Raw genomic sequence first — 9,767 nt, 5'->3', positions numbered from 1 at the left:
CCTTCATATTTCTCTGCCATGACACAATCCTATATCTAAGCTCTGCATGATCCCTTTGACCTCTTTGCTTAGTTTCTGCTCTGATCTGCATTGTCAGCAGTCAGACCCTGTATACGGACACGTGTTCGCCTTTCAAGATCAGATCCAATCAGTTGAATTTGCCACAGGGGGATTGTAATCAACGCGTAGCAACATCTCAACGATGATCAAGTGGAATGGAAAACACTCAAGCGCCATCTCAAGTGTCATAGAAAAACCATTTAAATATTTAAGCTAATGTGAGATTAGAGTTTTTCCTTATTGAGGGTTAGGCCTAACCATAACCCTCAACAATTAGTGTGAAATTAAATAACATCATCCACAGCAAATGATAAGGATATGACCAAATATGGTTGTGGGAGTGGCAGCGCCCAGGCATCAGTAATATTTTTAAAGAAAAGCTGCACAGGGGAGTTTTCACTGAACGCTTTTTGTTTCCTGAGCCGTCAGCAGAGCCGTCACACTGTGCATTCGGTACAGCACAGCTTTCAGAGAGTTTCTGCTCTTCCCTGCCGTGAAACGCCTCTGCATCTGCATTTTGCACAGTACTGGAAGGCAGCGGTGTCAATAAACACGTTTGTCTATGTGTTGGCATTTTATCTACTTTGTTTAGTTAGTTTGTGGTGTAAACATATGGCACTGCACACCCACAACACAGTCAGAATACGAGGACAAACATCCAACAAGAACACAGACTATATCTTCAGTCCTTGAGGCTAAGAGCGTAGCTAATTTAGCCCTCTTCCACACTCCACCAGTTGGCCCAGAGCTTAGTTTAATTATTTTATTGTTCAATGCAAAAATGTGTTAAGTTCTGGTTAGTTCTGGCCTAAACCAGGCCCCGTCATACCTGGAAAGAGTTAGTGTGTACAACCTTTAAACAGCTTGAAATGTGTCTAGCCTGGGATAAATGAATGATCTGTTGAGCATTAGTAAAAGAGAGTTGTTGCACTAAGATGCTAAAAAACAAACAAACACAAATTAAATCCTTTCACAGCCGAAGCTCATTGGCATAAAGCTGCTCACAGAACAAAAGCAGGGCTTACACTAATCATTGTCATGCACCACCCAGTGATTTGGTCAGTTTGGGTTGAGTATCCAGAGGGAACTATAGTGCAGGGAAGCAACAAGGATCTCTGCCTTGTGCTCGACTTCTGAAGAGGCCAGTTGTTTTACTTGAAGGATTTCGATGTTTTGAATTATTCTCCTTTATAGAGTTGGAGCATTGCCAGCCATTGTGGAACGGAAATTTTACGGTTTCATGTTTGTGATCCCAATAAATTATTGCTAATCCATCTTTTTTTTGTGTTGCTGCAACCTTTCAAACATCAATGTTATGAATAAGAAACATCCCACAGGCATTTTGATCTGAATCTATCTCACAATCACTTCAACCTTTGACACAGAGAGTTTCCTGTATGGTGCGGCCGCCTGGATTGGATTTACTGCAAATATGTTGCAATAGCCTTTAAGTCATATATTGACGTGTATAAAGTTACGTTTGCATTCCTTTAAAATCAAACAATGAAAATACCAGAACTTGAACTTGACAAAAACAGTCGTAGCCTACAAAATGTTGAGTGAGTTCCACACAACTATTCTTATTGCTATCAAAACGTCTGAACTAATTTTAAGACCAAAAAAACAAAAGAGCAACTTGTCAAGTGAGCGTCTATCATTTGCTAATCCCTTGCTAACATTAGCAACCATATACGGTGGTGAATGAAACTGAGCTAAAGAGCACTGTGGGAACAGAATTCAAGCTACAACAATACATGTTGTAGCTCCTAAAACAATTGGGTTAGGGGAACATTTTTCTGTTGCAAATTTCTGACTCAAAGTGAGGATATTGCCCGGAAATTAATTCATGAAAAAATTCATTGATAAAGTGACAGTAGCATCGCAAGATTAAAGAGCTGTGAAACTGCAAGGAAATACAAAAAGTTTCATGATTTAAATAATGTAATCAGTTAAGCAATCATTAACAATGTGATTATAATCTTATGACATTTTTTAAAAGTAATCCAGGATGATAATAATTGTTCTTATTTGTAATCGGATTCATATAACCTCAGTTAAATATAAAATCTGTTACCTCCCAATCCTGACTTTGCATCACTTCCTGCAGTAGCAACCACAATACAAGCACGACTCAAACATACAAATCTAATAAAGCAAATCAACTACAATCACATTTGATGACTGCAAGACATCCAAACGTTTTATTTACACAAATGAGCCACAGTCCGCTAACAATGTGTCAGCCTAATCAATGTCAGTATTAATAGTAATAACATCTTTATTATAAAAATAGTTTGGAGCATTGAAAAGTATTATATGAAATGAAAACTGAATACCTCAACGTTCCTCTACCTGGAGAAAGTGCACAGCACATTTTGTAATAGATAACACACATCACAGCTACCTCTGCACATATTTTGCATATCAAATCATTGGTGTCATCACAGATTAGTCATGCCGGCTAAATCTGGCACATCAAGAAGACACATGTCGCGGTCCACCCTGCTTTCATGTTTGCATCACAGTAAAAAAGACAGACACCGGCTAGTCATCTGTTTCTGTGTGCTCTGATTTCTCTGTGTGTGTGTCTGTGTGTGTGTGTGTTTGTGTGTGTGTATGTGTGTCTAAATAGAAAACAGGCCGCAAATCTTCTTTCGTCTGCAGAAACGTAATCACACCGCGCAGTGAAACCACATGCACTCAGGTGGACGCTTTCTTCCAAAATGTCCTCTGCTGCTGATTAGCTGCAATAACTGTAACGCGGTTGTTGTGTTACTCAAGTTCCGTGATGTAACTTATACTGTAAAAGAGGTCCACCTCCCACTGAGAGGCTGCATTACCTTAATGTTGCTTGACAACGATACACTTTGTGTGGGGAAAAAAATACATTTTGTCCTGACGCTTCAATAGCTTCTCCCATCAGGAATGAATGGTGTTTTTCTATTGTAATTTTGCAACAATAAAGAAAATATGAATGATATTAACATAGGAAAAAAAAGTATTTTGCATTAGTAATGATTACACAGCTGGTAATAATTGGAAAATGTTATTCATGCAACGGACATCGTTATTATATTACATCACTCAACACAACTTTGTCTTTCGTGAATAAGTGTGCAAACCTACAATTTCACATTCAAATGTTCGGCATGTTCGGCCTCATGGGAGTGACCCTGTCCACGCTAATCGAGACAGCGGGATGTTTTTCTTACTTGCATATTACTAAAGACCGGCCTGTGCCGTGATCAGCTAATGGAAAAATTAGGCCGAAGTGTGTGGGAGGAGACATCCTGCAGCAATTATTCTGAAACTCAACTTCTATCTCATAACAGAGACTTCTGTCAGCTGCTGTCAGCTCGATTTCATAGACGTGACTTAATGGGAACACAGATGCTGACTTCAAAATATGGAGGCTTAAGACAAGATCCAACGTGAACCTGTACCACGAACCAGATGTACATGCACATATAAAGTGCACAATCGAAAAAAAACGTGCACCTACCTGCTACTTGCAATATACGTTTGTACTGTACACCTCTGAATGGCTGTGCAGACTTTACAGTCAAACCAATTCACCAGCAGCTCGACAAGTTCTGTAAAGCAACAAAAACCCAAACAAAGCATCTCTGTCAGCAGCGTGAACTCTAAACACTTCTCATTGCACATACTTCATCGAGTGATATCACCGCTCGCAGCAGCCTGTGTTTTCATAAGGGCTCGAACCAATTAGTGGGTCATAAAAATACTTAATCGAAGTCCACATTTTCAGCGAATATTTTTGTTGAGTCCAAATAAAACCATGAGAAACACCAGCTTTTGCACTGAGGAAAATTATGGGCTCAATTCCATATTTGACCTTAACTGTTTTGGCTTCAAGAGCAGAGCAAAAAAATATGAATTTTCTGATAGCAACTCTCTGATTGTTTTGAGCGGACGACATTATTTACATGATCAAGAAAAGTGCAGTGTCTTAATTACACTGCTATGTGCCATTATTTAAAAAAAAGAAACTGCGGTGCTGTGACACTTTGGGGATTTATCTGAATCCAGCTCAGGAATAATTCATCCTCTTCAGCCCGTAAGCGGAGCACAACGACAGTTTAGCGAGAGCCGAGGTCAGTTATTCTCAGTGTTTCTCTGCTCAATTACATTTAATCCACAAACAGTGCTTGAACACATTTCCACCAGCCAGAAGTGTGTGAGGCTAAATGTTTGATGAGCTCGCCTCTGTCTCTAACCTGTGCTCTATTCACTCGACCGTTATGAAACATTGCATCTGTATTGATCCAGCGGTATTAAAATGTTAAATTTCAACTTATCTTTAAGAGGTATGTGAGTTTATTTTCGTTTCTGTGAAATGTAAAAGTAAAATCAAACAAATGAAAACCAGAACAAAAAAAAGAGACTTTCAGTCATAACGCGTTCAGTTTCAGTATCGCTGAGATCAACACGGTTCATGTCAGCATTAATGTGAATTCAGCAGACTCAGTGACCTCGGCTTCAAGTCTTTACACCAGGGGAGACAAACAGTTACAGTATCCATCACGAAATACTGCTGAGGCCGGACTCAGGGTGTTTTACAGCAGATGCAGCAGGTCAGCTGTGGTTTTATACAGTACATCTTTGCGCGTCTATCTATGTGTGATAATGCACGCATGCACACAAAAATGTGTGTGTGTGTGTATGTGTCCGTCTGGTAGGGTGTGTTGGTCAGCTGTTACCGATGCTGTCATGTCAGGGAGTCTCCTTTCTCAGGAGGAAAGGCTGACTCATGGGCTCAATGGCTGGCCTACTTTCAGTGGGACTGGAAAGTGGATCACTGCAGGACGACGCACGCAAGGGGCCCAGCGAAGAACTCAGCACTGAAACATGCAAGCATTGGTCAGGTACAGAGAACAAAAGTCCCAGTTAAACCAGAGATGACAGATGAAAAATCTCTTTGGAGACGTCGCCAGCTGGTTTGAACAAAGCCTGCATGTGCTGTAACGATGAACTTTACTGAAACGCAAAGAGACAAAAGAGCCTTTTCAACTCAATCCATGTTTTGACCGACACATCCCAAGGTGGCTGCAGCTTAGACTCACCCGACCAACCAAGTTGAAACGCATTGCTTTATTTATTCTCTTCATTAATTATTGCTTTGTTGCTTTGTTTATGCATTTCAGTGCAGACTCCCCAAAGGCAGATGGATAAATGGAAACCTGATGATAAGTTCACAGAGCCAGTAGACAGATAATGGTGCATTCGCTCCTCAAAGGAGTAAGGACTGTTTTCAGCCCTCAGAACTCACTCGCTACAGAAGCATCAGCGTGAAGTTTGGGTTCCAGAGGGAAACTCGGGGCTTACGTACATTATTGAATTAACTCCAAATCTGAAAGTCCCTTTTTAATGCTGAAAGTGATGTACTGTTGGAAATAAAAAGAAAAGGATCTGGAAATCTTTTTTTTTTTTTAACTTTGCACTATCACACCCTTCCACTTGAAATGTCTTTTGTTGCATCATTGCAGGATACATGTACAAACTTTTGGGAAATTAGTGAATTGAGGTTATAAGGTATGCAATGTGTGAACTATGTATTACACTGTTATATACAGTTACAGTCGAATCTCTATGTTCCCTGAATTTAAAACTATAAAATGCTTCTTTTACATTGGGAGATAGGCTGATTTGCAAAAGTTTGCAGATTACTCAGAAAATAATTCACGGATCTTAATGAAAGAGGTCAGGCATGTTTCGGACTGGTATTTTTGAGTGTTTGCAATTTGAATCTAGTGAGTTTAAAAGGTGGTTCATGTACTCTACTGAGTTGCCATTCTACTATTATTACTGATGGACTCCCAAGATTAGGCCAAATATTTAAAGCATTTTTAGAGTTTAGCTCAAGATGCATCTCTTTGGTTATTTATCATGAAGTGATGACGATGAAGACAATCATGGTAACCAGGTGTGAACAGTTTAGATTTTTTCTTCATTGAGTTATGTCGAGGTGGATTTGGGAAATCGCAACCCCATGAAACAGCTCACCAAAGTTCCTCTGCAATAAACTTCATTGAATGAGGCAGATAGGAAGCTCTGGATTTATGGAGGGAAGGGTGCCTGGGAATATTGCAGAGGGGCGTTTTTCTATTGTCACTGTAACCCCGTGATTTAGAGGAGGAACCGCTTAAACTTTCAGCAGATTGAATAAATTCCATGTCACACTGGGATCTGGGCCCATTAAAACAAACAAATGCTCTTGTGTTGTGGTGGAGCCCTCAGAAACCAGCTGTCAGCACACTGTTGGCTTGATTCATGGCTGAAGAGCGGCTGATATATAATTGAAAGTGTCATATTGTGAAAATGTGTCCTACGGCCCGGTATGCAGAAACATTCACATGTATCGTATATTCTATGTAGCCGAGAGGTCGATGATGTTGTGGAAGTTGTTGATGATGAAGAAAGGACTCAGAGGACCTAGTACCTTCAGCATAACAAAACTTATTACACAGAAGTTTCACAGGTCAGGACGGGCACCATGGTATACCCGGAGACAATCACAAGCCAGATAGTGAAAGTCTGACGTGCGGGGGTCTTACACACAGTTATATAGGGACATTGGTTCCGCCCTTGACTTCAGGTAAATGACGTCCCCTTATGGGATGTTTGACTAAATAAGGGCACGTTTTTGTGTCCGAACATGAAAACACATTAGTCAAATACATTCCATCTGCATCCATCCACCAGATGGTCGGAGATAACACCCGAAGTAAAAGGTCATCCTCAAGAGTTAGAGAGCAAACAAAGTAAACATATGGAGGGCTCTCTGAGAATGTTTGAGAGTCCAGAAGATAGGCATCATATACATAAGCCTGTCATTATGTGTTTTAAGCATATACCAACATGTTTTACTCTAACGAATACACAACACATGCACTGACACAAACTCACATGGATAACATCCCAGATTTAGAGCCTTTACATGGACCCTGTTATTATGGACATGAATTGCGGAGCAGCTGTGCGATGACCACATTCTTTGAAAGCACACACACACACAAACACACACATGCTAATGCGCACTCATCAGGTGGCAGAGATAATGAGACTTTCTAGCAAGTTGGCTGGCCTCAGGTGATCGGGGGATGGAAGAGATTAGCAGAGGATAACAGCATCAGAACAAGGGAATAAATAAATATTGTGAATAAGCAGATGTATGAGGCGGATTAAGAAAGCAATAAATACACAGGTGAAGGTTTACGACCTGCGAAACAAACACAGATGGTCACGAGACCCGTAGGAGGGTGGTCGGGGGATGCTTCAGACAATAATGTTATTGGAAAGGAATGGATGGAGGGATGATGGATCTGAGCAGATGGTTGTATGGACATAGATGATATTGTAATGAGGCGATGTACAGTGGGATGCTAATATCTCTCACCAAACTCTCTGATTAACTCAGCGGGCTTCAACAAACTTGGACCAGACCCTCGGACCCAAGTTTAGTCAGAACCAAAATAACGATAAGAGGTTTTATTTCGGAGCCTCAGATCACAGTCCGGACTCATGGACCACAATCTAGACCGACTAAAAGACAAGGTCCAGATCAAGCTGGCGAATGGTTTGTTTCTTTAGACCAATTGCAGGTAGTTGAGACAACATTCAACAATAGATGGAAAAAAAGAAGCAGAAGTGGGCTGACAGGATTGCTTTTTATTGCAAGTCTTCGCCTCCGATGATATAAGGTCATACAGACGTTTAGAGCACTCCTTAAATTTCTATGAGAAAACAAAAGCAACCATATAAAATGTTGCAATATTACAATCACATTGAACCTTGACTCGGTCTTCCCGGTGTGAAAACGTCCTCAGTTTGAACTTGAATGAGTGAAAAGTTCACGGAGTGAAACAGGAAAGTGAGCAGACTAAAGATGAACAGAGAAGAGAGAACCCCAGTTACAACTAAGACCTTAAACGGCCAACCTTTATTTATGAGTGTGTTTTCTTGTTTGTTCATGAAAGATAATGCTGACAGAGTCAAACAGTGCTTATGCGAGTACTTGGTTCCCTGGAATCCATAACACTACAAATGCTAACACATCAAACTGCGAGAGTGTGAAACGAGCACAGAAAATGTGTGGAGGGTTAAAAGGGCAAAGGCAGAAAATATAATGCTGAGAACCGAAGGTGGCTGAAGACGAAGTGAAGTATAGAGAGGGCGGAGGAGCAGGAAGAGATAGAAGGGGGAGAGGGAGGGGATGGAGAGACACATCTGTTTTGTGTCAGAGACAGGTTATAGGCTGATAGCAGAAGGCTTTGAGAGAGGGAATGAATCAGACTGAAAAGAGAGAGGGAGGCAATCATGGGGGGGGGGGGGGTAGAGAGAGACTAAAGAGGAAAGAGGGAGCGAGGAGTGTGGAAAACATTACAGAGATAGAAGTGTCTAATTGGAAGAGACAGATGATACCATACACTTCAGAACTCTAAGGGCATGTCTCACACAGTGTGTGTGTGTGTGCGTGTGAGTGGATGTGTGTAGGTGTCGATATGAGTGTGAGCCAGTTCTGGATATTGTTGCATCTCATTAGGAGGGATATTTGGCACCAAATGTGTTTTATGTGCATGCATCTTTGTGTGTGTGTGTGTGTGTGTGTGTGTGTGCGTGAGAAAGAGAGAGAGAGTGATCGAGAGGGACAGAGATGGAAAGAGTCAAAGATGAAAACAGACAGATAAGAGAAAGACAAAGAAAAGAATATCTTTGAGGAGAAGGAACCATAATAAAAGATGAAAGCCAAAGCACAACGAGGGAGCAATAAAAGACACCATGACACAGAGAGAGCTGGTTAGTATCAGGGAGCCATAATAACACGGGGAGGCAGCAGGCATGTATCAGAGACTGCGTTTGCGGTTTTTACTGTCCCATTTCCCTGCTGCCTCGCAGAAACCACCCGTCCCCAGCTCTGTCCTTTGCACTTTCCCTGCATGAAGACAAACACCCGACTGCTGTGTCGAGGAATCAAAGAGAAATCCTAAAAGTATTCACAGCTTTTCCTAAAAAGGGGTTGAGAAAAAAGAAATGTCTCTTAGAACACGAGATACAATTTTTTTTCTAAAGTCCTGGTTCAGTTTGGACATCTCTTCAGGGAGCTGTGGATAAAGACAGCCAGGTATCAAACGTTTCCTTATTGCACCATCTTTAAATATACTTTACATGTTTTTGTGGAGGCACAGCTGTGAAAATGAAGTTTCTTAAGACACAACAAGGGCTGTGGGACTCCGGTAAAGGCTCAGACACAGTAATTATGCTCCTCTCCTCTGAGAGACAAGAAAGGAGGTCTTGCTAATGTAGTCTCAATTTTTTTTTAGGGGGGGGGGGAAGTGGAAGGCCGAGCGGGTGATTGGATAAAAAAGAGAAAGAGCATTGACAAGAGGAAATGGAAAGATGGGGACGTTTCAGACTCACAGTAAAAGAAGGATATCATTAATCCCCCAGCTATTGTTAAGTCTTCTTATTCCCTCGTTTCTGTCACAGCCTGCATTCATATTTAAGTGACTAAAGCAATTCTCTCCCCACTGTGACTTATAGAAAGAACATCAGATACACTAAATATACCCTTAGCCCCTTGTGTCTGTTCTTAGTTCTGCTTAAGTGATACAATACTTTCACTACATTACTGTCACTAAGCTGACAACCTCCTCTGTTGTGACTTTACAAAGTGCTACTTACAGAAT

The sequence above is a fragment of the Pleuronectes platessa genome, chromosome 14 (assembly GCF_947347685.1).
Source record: "Pleuronectes platessa chromosome 14, fPlePla1.1, whole genome shotgun sequence".
NCBI classification, from domain to species: Eukaryota; Metazoa; Chordata; class Actinopteri; order Pleuronectiformes; family Pleuronectidae; genus Pleuronectes; species Pleuronectes platessa.
The sequence above is the reverse complement of the archived record's forward strand: the minus strand, read 5'-3'. Positions refer to the sequence as shown.